This window comes from Carlito syrichta, unplaced genomic scaffold (assembly GCF_000164805.1).
Source record: "Carlito syrichta isolate Samal-C Ts95f unplaced genomic scaffold, Tarsius_syrichta-2.0.1 Scaffold71383, whole genome shotgun sequence".
Taxonomy (NCBI): Eukaryota; Metazoa; Chordata; class Mammalia; order Primates; family Tarsiidae; genus Carlito; species Carlito syrichta.
Window position 1 is genome coordinate 325,939 of NW_007015479.1, and position 9,996 is coordinate 335,934.

The following is a 9,996-nucleotide window of genomic DNA, read 5'->3' on the forward strand; positions in this document are numbered from 1 at the left end:
CTGTAGACCAATTTTGTTAACTTTTATCAACAAATTGTACATTCTCTTGACTCTAGGTTGAGCAAAATAGATGTCAAAGTGAGCCAGAACTCTATTATATGCTGGAAGGATTCAGCATCTGGAAGGATTTGTTTTTTTTGTTGTCTAATGACTCTAATGTAGATCTTATATATGAGAGTCTCAAACCACCTAATTCTCATACTCTGCAAGATGTGTGTTCTCCTGTATCACTGACATTGTATCCTTCAATAGTGGCAAAGTTTACTGTTTATTTTCATCTAAAGCTTAACTGACACATGCAGACTCTACAAATACCAGATGTGTGCACAAGAACTCTGAGAGTCCCAAATAAAATGAGAATTAGAAGTCAGTGCTGCTAAATGTGGTCATGGAATCTGAGTTTATGCCAGACTAGAGGGAAAAATGGATTTGTCTTCTTCCTTGGCAGCCTTAGTGAAGATATCACTGCTTTCTTCCCCATCACACCCCCATTCCATATCCCACTTTGTTTCCTTCATAGTACTTATCCCTACCTGACTGTCTCTATATTTAAATACAAACTGCAGAAGGTCAGAGACTTGTTTACTGCTGTGCGATCAGTGCCTAGGATCATGTTTGCCTGACACTGTGGTGGCAAGGCAGTTGAGTGCATGGAATATTACTGCTAAGTAAAGATACTTTTGTCATTACATAGAAGGACTTTTGTGATTGTGAGATTATTTAACTGGGATTCCAAAAAAACAGGTCCTGAGAGAAAACTTGGGGGTATCAGTTTATTGGGGGAGAGAAGTATTTAATACAGGTCAGCAACAGTGAGAGATAAAAAGTGAGGCAGGAAAAGAGGGAAAGTGAAGGCATACAGAAAATACTTTATTAAAGCAATTTTACAAAAGAGTGTATTTCTTGAAGAGGCTGCCACTCTGATTTCTCTTTTGTTATTTATGTATATTTCAATAGCTTGGAGCATACAAATAGATTTTGTTCTGGACTTTAGGAGTACTCACCACCCACACCTGTGCTCATTTTACCCTATAGGTGATTTTTTTGATTTTTCACCCCTTGCCTTCATCTTCTAAGTCTATTATACCAATCTCTATCTTTGCAAATCCTTAGTTCAGCTCTCACTTATGAGTGAGAACATACCGTGTTTGGTTTTCTGTTTTTGAGTTAGTTCCCTTAGGATGATGTTCTCTAATACCATCCAAGTTTCTGCAAAACACATTAGTTCATTCTTTCTAATAGCTGAATAGTATCCATAGTGTATGTATACCCCATTTTCATTATTCACTGATCAGTTGATGGCCATTTAGGGTGATTCCCCACCTCTGCAATTGTGAATTGTGCTGTGATGAACTTGCAGGTGCAGGAGTCTTTTCTATATAACAACTTCTGATCCTTACTAGATACCTCGTAGTAGTACTGCTGGATTAAATGGTTGATCTACTTTTAATTCTCTGAGTAATCTCCATACTTATTTCCGTAGAGTAATTAATTTACATTCTCACCAACAGTGTATAAGTGTTCCCTTTACTTGCTTCTCTGTCAGCATCTATTGTTCTTTGCTTTAAAAAAAATAATAGCCATTCTGACTGGTGTATGATGCTATCTCATGGTGTTTTTAACTTGCATTTTCCTGATGAGTGGTATTGAGCATTTTTTCATGTTTATTGACCATTTGTATATCTTCCTTTGAGAGATATCTGTTCATGTCATTTGCCTACTTTTCAATGGGGTTATTTACTATTTTCTTGCTGATTTGTTTAAGTTCTTTGTAGAGTCTGGTTATTGGTCCTTTGTCAGATGTATAGTTTGTGAATGTCTTCTCTTGTTCTGTAGGTTGCCTAATTGCTCTGTTAATCTCTTTTGCTGTGCAGAATTTTTTAAAAGTCCCACTTGTTTATTTTATTTATTTTAAAATTTATTATAAAACAGCCCGATTAAAATGTGAGCAAAAGACATGAATAGACACTTCTCAAAAAAAGATATACAGGCAGCCAACAGATATATGAAAAAGTTCTCAACCTCACTAATCATCAGATAAATGCAATTCAAAACCACATTGAGATAACCCTAGTAAGAATGACCATCATTAATAAGACAACAACAGATGCTGGCATGGATGTGGAGAAAAAGGAACGCTTCTACACTGTTTGTGGGAATGCAAGCTAGTGCAAGCTAGTGCAACCTCTTTGGAAGACAGTGTGGTGATTTCTGAAAGAACTGGAAATCAATCTTCCATATGATCCAGGGATCCCTTGTTGGGAATATACCTGGAGGAACTAAAGTAATTCTACCATAAAGATACCTGCACACACGTTTGTTGCAGCTCTATTCACAATAGCAAAAACATGGAACCAACCATGTTGCCCATTGAAGCTGAACTGGATTAAAAAAATGTGGTACATATACACAGTGGAATATTATGAAGCCATAAAGAAGGATAAGCATATGGACTTCGCAGCAACTTGGATGTATTTAGAGTCTATCATACTCAGTGATCTATCACAGAAACAAAGAATAGAGAGTATCATATGTTCTCACTCATAAGCACACCTTGAACATTATCATAATACTATAAGAAAGGGATTGGTAGTAGTGGGAAACTGCCAGGGGAGGGGGGTTGAGACTGGCAGTTTGGGAAAACAGCCAGGGGAGGGAGGGATACACCTTATCAACAAGAGTAACTACATAATGAACACTTATATATACCTAACCCTGAATTGTACCCCACATCTTTAAAATAAAGAAAAAAAATTATTATAAAAGTAATAAATGTACAAGTGAGGATTTACTACATAAGTAGGCTGCATGCAGGTGAAGTTTGGGCTTCTAGCAGGCCCTCGCTCCCCCTAATAGTGGACCAGGTACTCTTTGAGTTGTCACGTGTACCCCACCCTCCTGTTTCCCTCCCTCCCTAGCAATGCCCAGCTACTGTTGATCCCACCCTGGTGCTAATGTGACTAGTGATTAGGGCTCACTTATGAGTGAGAACATGTGTTCGGTTCTTTTTTTCTGTGATAGTTCACTTAGTATGATGGTCTCCAACTGCATCCAAGTTGCTGTGAGAGTTATGATTTTGTTCTTCTTTATGGCTATGTAATACTTCATCATGTATATGTACTATATCTTCTTTGTCCAGTTCACTTTCAGTGGGCAGCAGGGTTGATTCCATGTTTTTGCTATTGTGAATAGTGGTGCCAACAAACATGTGTGCAGGTGTCTTTTTGGTAGAGTGATTTATGTTCCTCCAGGTGTATTCTCAAGAGAGGGATTACTGAATCATATGGAAGATCACTTTTTAGTTCTTCTAGGAATCACCATACCACTTTCCACAAAGATTGAACTAGCTTATATTCCCACCAACAGTATAGAATCATTTCCCTTTCTCTGCACCCACAGCAAGCATCTGTTGTTATTGACCTATTAATGATAGTCATCCTTACTGTAGTTAGGTGGCATCTCATTGCAGTTTTGATTTGCATTTCTCTGATGATTGGTGAGGCTGAGCAGTTTTTCATCTATCTGTTGGTTGCTTTTATGTCTTCCTTTGAGAAGTGCTTATTCATGTTTTTACCCACTTTTTAATGGGGTTGCTAGGTTTTTTCCTTTTCGTTTTGAGTTCCTTGTGGATCCTGGAGGTTAGGCCTTTGTTAGATGTATAATTTACAAATATATTTTTCCCATTCTGTGGATTGTCTCTTTACTCTCCTGATTTTTTTTTTTTTCTGTGCAGAAGGTTTTCAACTTGATGAGGTCCCACCTGTCTATTTTAGCTTTTGTAGTATTTGCTTTTGGGGACTTGGTCATGAATTCATTGCCTACTCTGATGTCCACAAGGGTGTTTCCTACATTTTCTTCTAGGATTCTTATGGTTTGAGGTTTAATATTTAGATCCTTGATCCATTTTGAGTTATCTTTGTATATGGTGATAGGTAGGGTTCCAGTTTCATTATTTTGCATGTAGCTATTCAGTTTTCCCAGCACCATTTGCTGAATATGATCTCCTTTCCATGATGATTGCTATTAGTGTCTTAGTTGAATATGAGTTGGTTGAGAGACAATGTTTTTCTTCCTGAATCTCTGTCCTGTTCTATTGGTTTATGTGCCTATTTCTGTAACAGTACCATGCCATCTTAGTTACTTTGTAATAAAGTTTAAAGTCTGGAAGTATGATACCTCTTGCTTTGTTTCTTTTGCTGATGATTGTTTTGAATATTCATGCTCTTTTTTAGTTTCCATATGAATCTCTGTATTGTCATTTCCAGGTTTGTGAAAAAAAGATGTTGGTAATTTGATGGGTATTTCATTGAATCTGTAGATTGCCTTGGGTAGGATGGACATGTTGACAATATTGATTCTTCCATTCTGTGAGCATGGAATAGTTTTTCATTTGTTTGTGTCATCCTTGATTTCTTTGAGCAGTGTTTTGTAATTCTCTTTGAAAAAGTCTTTTACTTCTCTGGTTAGGTGGATGCCAAAGTATTTTATTTTTTTGTGTGTGACTATTGTGAATGGGATTGTGTTTTCTATTTGGTTCTTCTCCTGTTTATTGCTGGTATAGAAAGATGCAATGTCTTCTGATCATTGATTTTATAACCTGAGACTTTACCAAAGTAGTTTATCAGTGTGAGGAGGGTTCTGACAGACTCCCTAGGGTTTTCTAGGTATAGAATTATATTGTCCACAAAGACGGATAGCTTAACGTCCTCTTTTCCTATAAATACTCCTGGTTTCCATCTCTTATCTGATTGCTCTGGCTGGGACTTCCAGCAGTATGCTGAATAGGAGGGGTGAAAGCGGGCATTCTTCCAACTTCTGCCTATTGTTTTGAGGGATGTTGTTTCTATGCCTAAATGTTGGAGTTTTTTTTTTTTTTTAATGAAGAAGGGATGCTGGATTTTGTCAAATGCTTCTTCTGTGTCTAATGAGATAATCACTTGACTCATTGGTTTTACATTCATTAATATGCTGAATTATGTTAATGATCTTTTGAATGTTGAACCAGCCTTTCATCCCTGGAAAGAAGCCCACTTGGTCATGGTGGATGATCCTTGAGATGTGTTGTTGGATCTGATTTACTAGAATCTTAATAATTTTTGCATCTATGTTCATCAAGGAGATTGGCCTGTAATTCTTTTTCCTTGTTGGGTCTTTGCCAGGTTTGGGTATCAGTATGATATTAACTTCATACAATGAGTTGAAGAGAATTCCATTACTCTTAATTGCCTGGAATACTTTCAATAAGATTGGTATGAGCCCCTCCTTGTATGTCTTGTTGAATTCAACTGAGAAGGCATTTGGTTCAAGGCTTTTTTTGTTGTTGTTGTTGGGGAGGTTTCTTATGACTGAGTCAATTTCCTAGATTGCTATTGGTCTGTTTAGAGTTTCAGTTTCTTCTTGTTTTAACCTTGGTAGGTTGTGTGATGTCAGAAAACTCTTCATTTCCTTTAGATTTTCTAGTTTATTTGAATACAAATGTTTAAAGTAATCTCTGATAATCTTTTGAATTTCTTCAGGATCAGTTGTGACCTTGCCTTTTTTATTCCTAATTGTGTTCAATTGGATTTCCTCTTTTTAAAGTCCATCTCGTCGGCTCCATCAATCTTATTTATCCTTTCAAAGAACCAGCTTTTTGTTTTGTTGATCCTTTCTAAGATTTTTTTTTGTCTTCTATATCCTGCAATTGTGACTTTATCTTAGTGGTTTGAATTTTTCTACTAAAATTATGTTTTAGATGATCCTGTCTTTCTAGTTCTTTTAGGTGTGATATTAGGATGTTTACTTATGACCTATCTATTTTCTTGATGTGCATGTGCAATGCTCTGACTTTTCCTCTTAATACTGATTTCATGGCACCCCAGAGATTCTGATGACATTTTGTTTCTTTCCAGGAATCCTTTTATTTCTGTCTTGATTTCTGTGTTAACTCAGAAGTCATTCAGCAGCATGTTGTTTTGTATCCAGGTCTTTGTGTGTTTTGGAGGGATCTTGGTGGTAGTGATATTTATTTTTATTCCACTGTAATCTGAGAAGATGTGTGGTATTATTTTGACCTTTTGAATTTTGTTCACACTTCATTTATGTCCAAGAATGTGATCAATCTTGGAGTATGATCAACTGATGAACAGAATAGATGGGCAGAATGTATACTCTGTAGTTGTTGGGCGAAGCATTCAGTAGATGTCTATTAAATAGATTTGATCAAGTGTGGAGTTAAGGTTCCTGATCTCCTTGTTGGTTTTTTGCCTTGATGTTCTGTTTTGGACTGGTAGGCAGGGTATTGAGGTCTCCAACTATGATTATGTGAGTGTCAATGCCCTTTCTTAGTTTATTTAGTAGTTGCTTTATAAAACCTGGTCCTCCTGTGTTGGGTGTATGTGCAATGCTCTGAATTTTCCTCTTAATACTGCTTTCATGGCATCCCAAGAGTCTGATAATATATGTTTTTGTTTTTGTTTCTTTCCAGGAATCTTTTTATTTCTGTCTTGATTTCTTGATTTCATTGCACATGCTTAGGATGGATATTTATTGTTGGTGGATTGAGTCTTTTATCATTATATAATGTCCTTCCATATCCTTTTCAACTTTTGATGGTTTGAAGTCTGTTTTTTCTGCTATCAGAATCACCTCCTCTGCTCTTTTCTGTTCTGTTTTCTATTTGCCCGAAAACTCATTTTCTAGTCTTTAACTTTGAGCTTGTGGGTGTTTTTTGTAGTGAAATGAATTTCCTAGTGACAGCAGAATGTTGGATCATGCTTCTTTATCCAGTTTGTCACTCTATGTGTCTTCAGTGGTGCATTCAGTTCATTTGCATTCATATTAATTATTGAAATTTGAAAGTTTATCCCTGTCATGGGACTCTTAGGGCAGTTGCTTTGCTTCCTTTTTACTTTTGCATTTACATATGTGTGTTTTTAAAATTTTTTTATTTTTAAAATTTAAAATTTTTTTTTATTTCTTCTTTTTAAATAAAATCCATGCACAAAATTTGACATTGGGTCAGGAAAAGGACACACTTGATACTGAGAGGTAGTTTACAGTTCATTTCTATCTTTTATGCTGATCCTTTTCTCTAAAAATGTATTTCTTAAATTATTTTGTATACCATTAAAATGCTATAAAAATATTACCAGTTTGGTGTTTTTCTAATGAGAAAACCAGAGCACACCTCCCCATCCACTCAGATGATTCTGATAATCACAAAGGAAATCTAGCATACACTGCAGTAAAAAAGGAAAAACAAACACCTTTTGTTTTACAAATGGCCAAAGTAAATGTCCCCAGCTGAAAATTCTTCATCTCAGGTGTTTTTAAAAGTGTCTGACAGACACAAATACGTCCTTCATATTTATGACATAGTCGAGGTTTATTCATGGAATGAAATATCTACTATTAAGTTATTATAGGGTTTTCCATATCCATTACTACATCATTCTCAAGGATGCATTCTCTGATGGGCTTTGGCTTAAGGCTTTCGCACATGCAGACCTACTTCCTAGGTGTCCTCTTCAATATGAATTTTGTAATGATTAGTAAGAGATGACCTGTGGCTGAAAAGTTTCCCACATAAAGTACATTCATAGGGTTTCTCTCCAGTGTGGATTCTCTGTGATGTGCAATCTGTGATGAGCTTTGTTGAAAAGTTTTCCCACACGTGTTACATTTAAAGGGCTTCTCTCTTGTATGAATCCTTCGATGTTGAGTAAGAGCTGAACCTTGGCCAAAAGATATCCCACACTCTTCACATCGATATGGTCTCTCTCCAGTATGAATCCTCTCATGAATAATAAGTGTTGAATGGGAACTTAAGGCTTTGCCACATTCGTTACAATTATAAAACTTCTCACCAGTATGAATTATTTGGTGTCCATTAAGTAGTGCAATAGAAGTGAAGCCTTTGCCGCATTCATTACATCTATAGGGCTTTTCTCCAGTGTGAGTTCTTTCATGTTGAATAAGAGACACACTCTGACTGAAGGCTCTCCCACGTTCACTACATTTAAAAGCTTTCTCCCTGGTGTGAATTCTCTGATGAAAACGAAGGGATGAGCTAGACTTAAAGGTGTTAACGCATTCATTACATAAGTAGGACTTCTTTCTGGAATGAAGTCTTTGACATCCAGGAAGGGAGGTGCTGCCATTAGATGACTTCCTACCTGGATTATATTTACAAAGGCTTTCTTCAGCATGGATTTTCTGATGTATAAAAAGGCCTGAACTTCGACTGAAAGACTTGCCACACTCTTTACACCTGTTGGACTTTTCTACAGTATGGGTTCTTAGATGTTTATACAGGGATGTACTGAGAGTGAAGGCTTTCCCGCACTCTTTACATATGTAGGGCTTTTCTCCGGTATGAGTTATTTGATGTTGAATAAGAGCTGAACTTTGGCTGAAGGCTTTTGGACATTCTTTACATTTAAATAATTTTCTCCACTATGGTTTTCTCATGCTTATGAAGAGATGATGTGTTAATGAAAGTTTTTTCACACATACTACATTTAAAGCGTTTCTCAGCTGTGATTTTTGGTTGATTAAGTACATCTGATTTCTGTTTGAAACTATTTCCTTGTATTTCATGCTTCAGTGATGTTTTTTCTTTAGAAGCCAACTGTTGCCTAATAAGAACTGTCTATGAGTTGAACTTTTGGCTAAATTCAATATTTTTATGGCTTCTCTATAATGGGGATTTTTTTTTATGGGTAACTGAAACTATCTGATAACACTCTTTTTTATCCTGTTTTTTCTCTAATCTGTCTTCATATTTGCAAGGATTTTCTGATTTCAAGTTCCAAGGTTCATTCCTTTTGGATTTTCTCACTGTCGGTCCCTGAAATGAAGAGTCTTGTGTCTGATTTGACTTTGTGGTGTTATGATTGCTCTTCCCTCCCAGTGAGGAGCTGCCAGGACCTTCCTTCCCCACCTTCCAGGGATCTTCTCCTCGCTGCAACAGGGAGATTAATCTGGGCATGGTAAACAGGAGTCCTGCTCCAGCGAGACCAGGTTCCTGTAGTTCTCCAGCATCACCTCCCAGTACAAAGTCCTCTGAGAAGGATGCAGCTTCCTCCATTCATCCCGAGTGAAGAGCACGGCCACGTCATCAAACGTCAATGAAACCTGAGGTCCTGCCTCCCGGCGCTGGGCTGCCATGTCCTCCTCCCGGTCCGCCCTGATGCATCTCCACACGGGACCTGGGAAGAAACCCCCGGCCCGGGCTCCGGCGGCGACCTCAGGCAGGACCCTCCCGTGTTTTTTAATTTTTGTGAATGATCGGTTTGCTCTATTAACTCTGTGCTTGCTTATACTCTTGTGATGGATATGACTATGATTTTGTCCAACACCTTCTTATGTATCTCCTGAAGGACTGGTCTGAAAGTTCCATATTCTCTCAGGGATTGGATGTCTGGGAAGGATTTTCTTCTCCCTCACTGATGAAGTTTAGCTTGATAGGGTAGTAAATTCTTGACTGGAATTGCTTGTCCTTGAGAACATTACAAATGGGACTCCAGTTCCTTCTGGTCTGTATGTTTCTGCAGATAAGTCTTGAGCAAACCTGATGGGTCTTCCCCAGTTGGTGATCTGATCTTTCTCTCTTGTTGCCTTTAGGATCTTTTCTTTCATTCTTACTTTGTAAAGGGGATTACTATGTGTTTTGGGAATGGTCTTCTCATGTGATACCTTATGGGGACTTGACTGGTCATCTCTCTAGCAAGATGTGGGAAGTTTTCTTGGATGACCTCATGGAATGCTTGCTCCATGATGTTCACGGTTCTCTTTCCTGCTTAGGGATACCAATCAAGCATAGACTTAGCTTCTTGACATAGTTCCACATCTTTCAGAGACCTTGCTCATTCTTTTTGAGCCTTTTTTCTGATTTTGACAGACCGGATGAGTTCCCACAATTATTGTATTTCTCTCTCTCTCTCTCTCTCTCTCTGCCTCTCTCTTTTAGGTCTAGTGAATTTGTTTTATGAAGCTAGCATTAGACACATATAT

At 37.5% G+C, this 9,996-nt stretch overlaps 1 pseudogene; it reads right to left on the minus strand.

The window, feature by feature from the left end:
* Nucleotides 1-7,495: 7,495 nt before the first annotated feature.
* Nucleotides 7,496-9,150, minus strand: LOC103254501 (annotated as a pseudogene).
* Nucleotides 9,151-9,996: the final 846 nt, after the last annotated feature.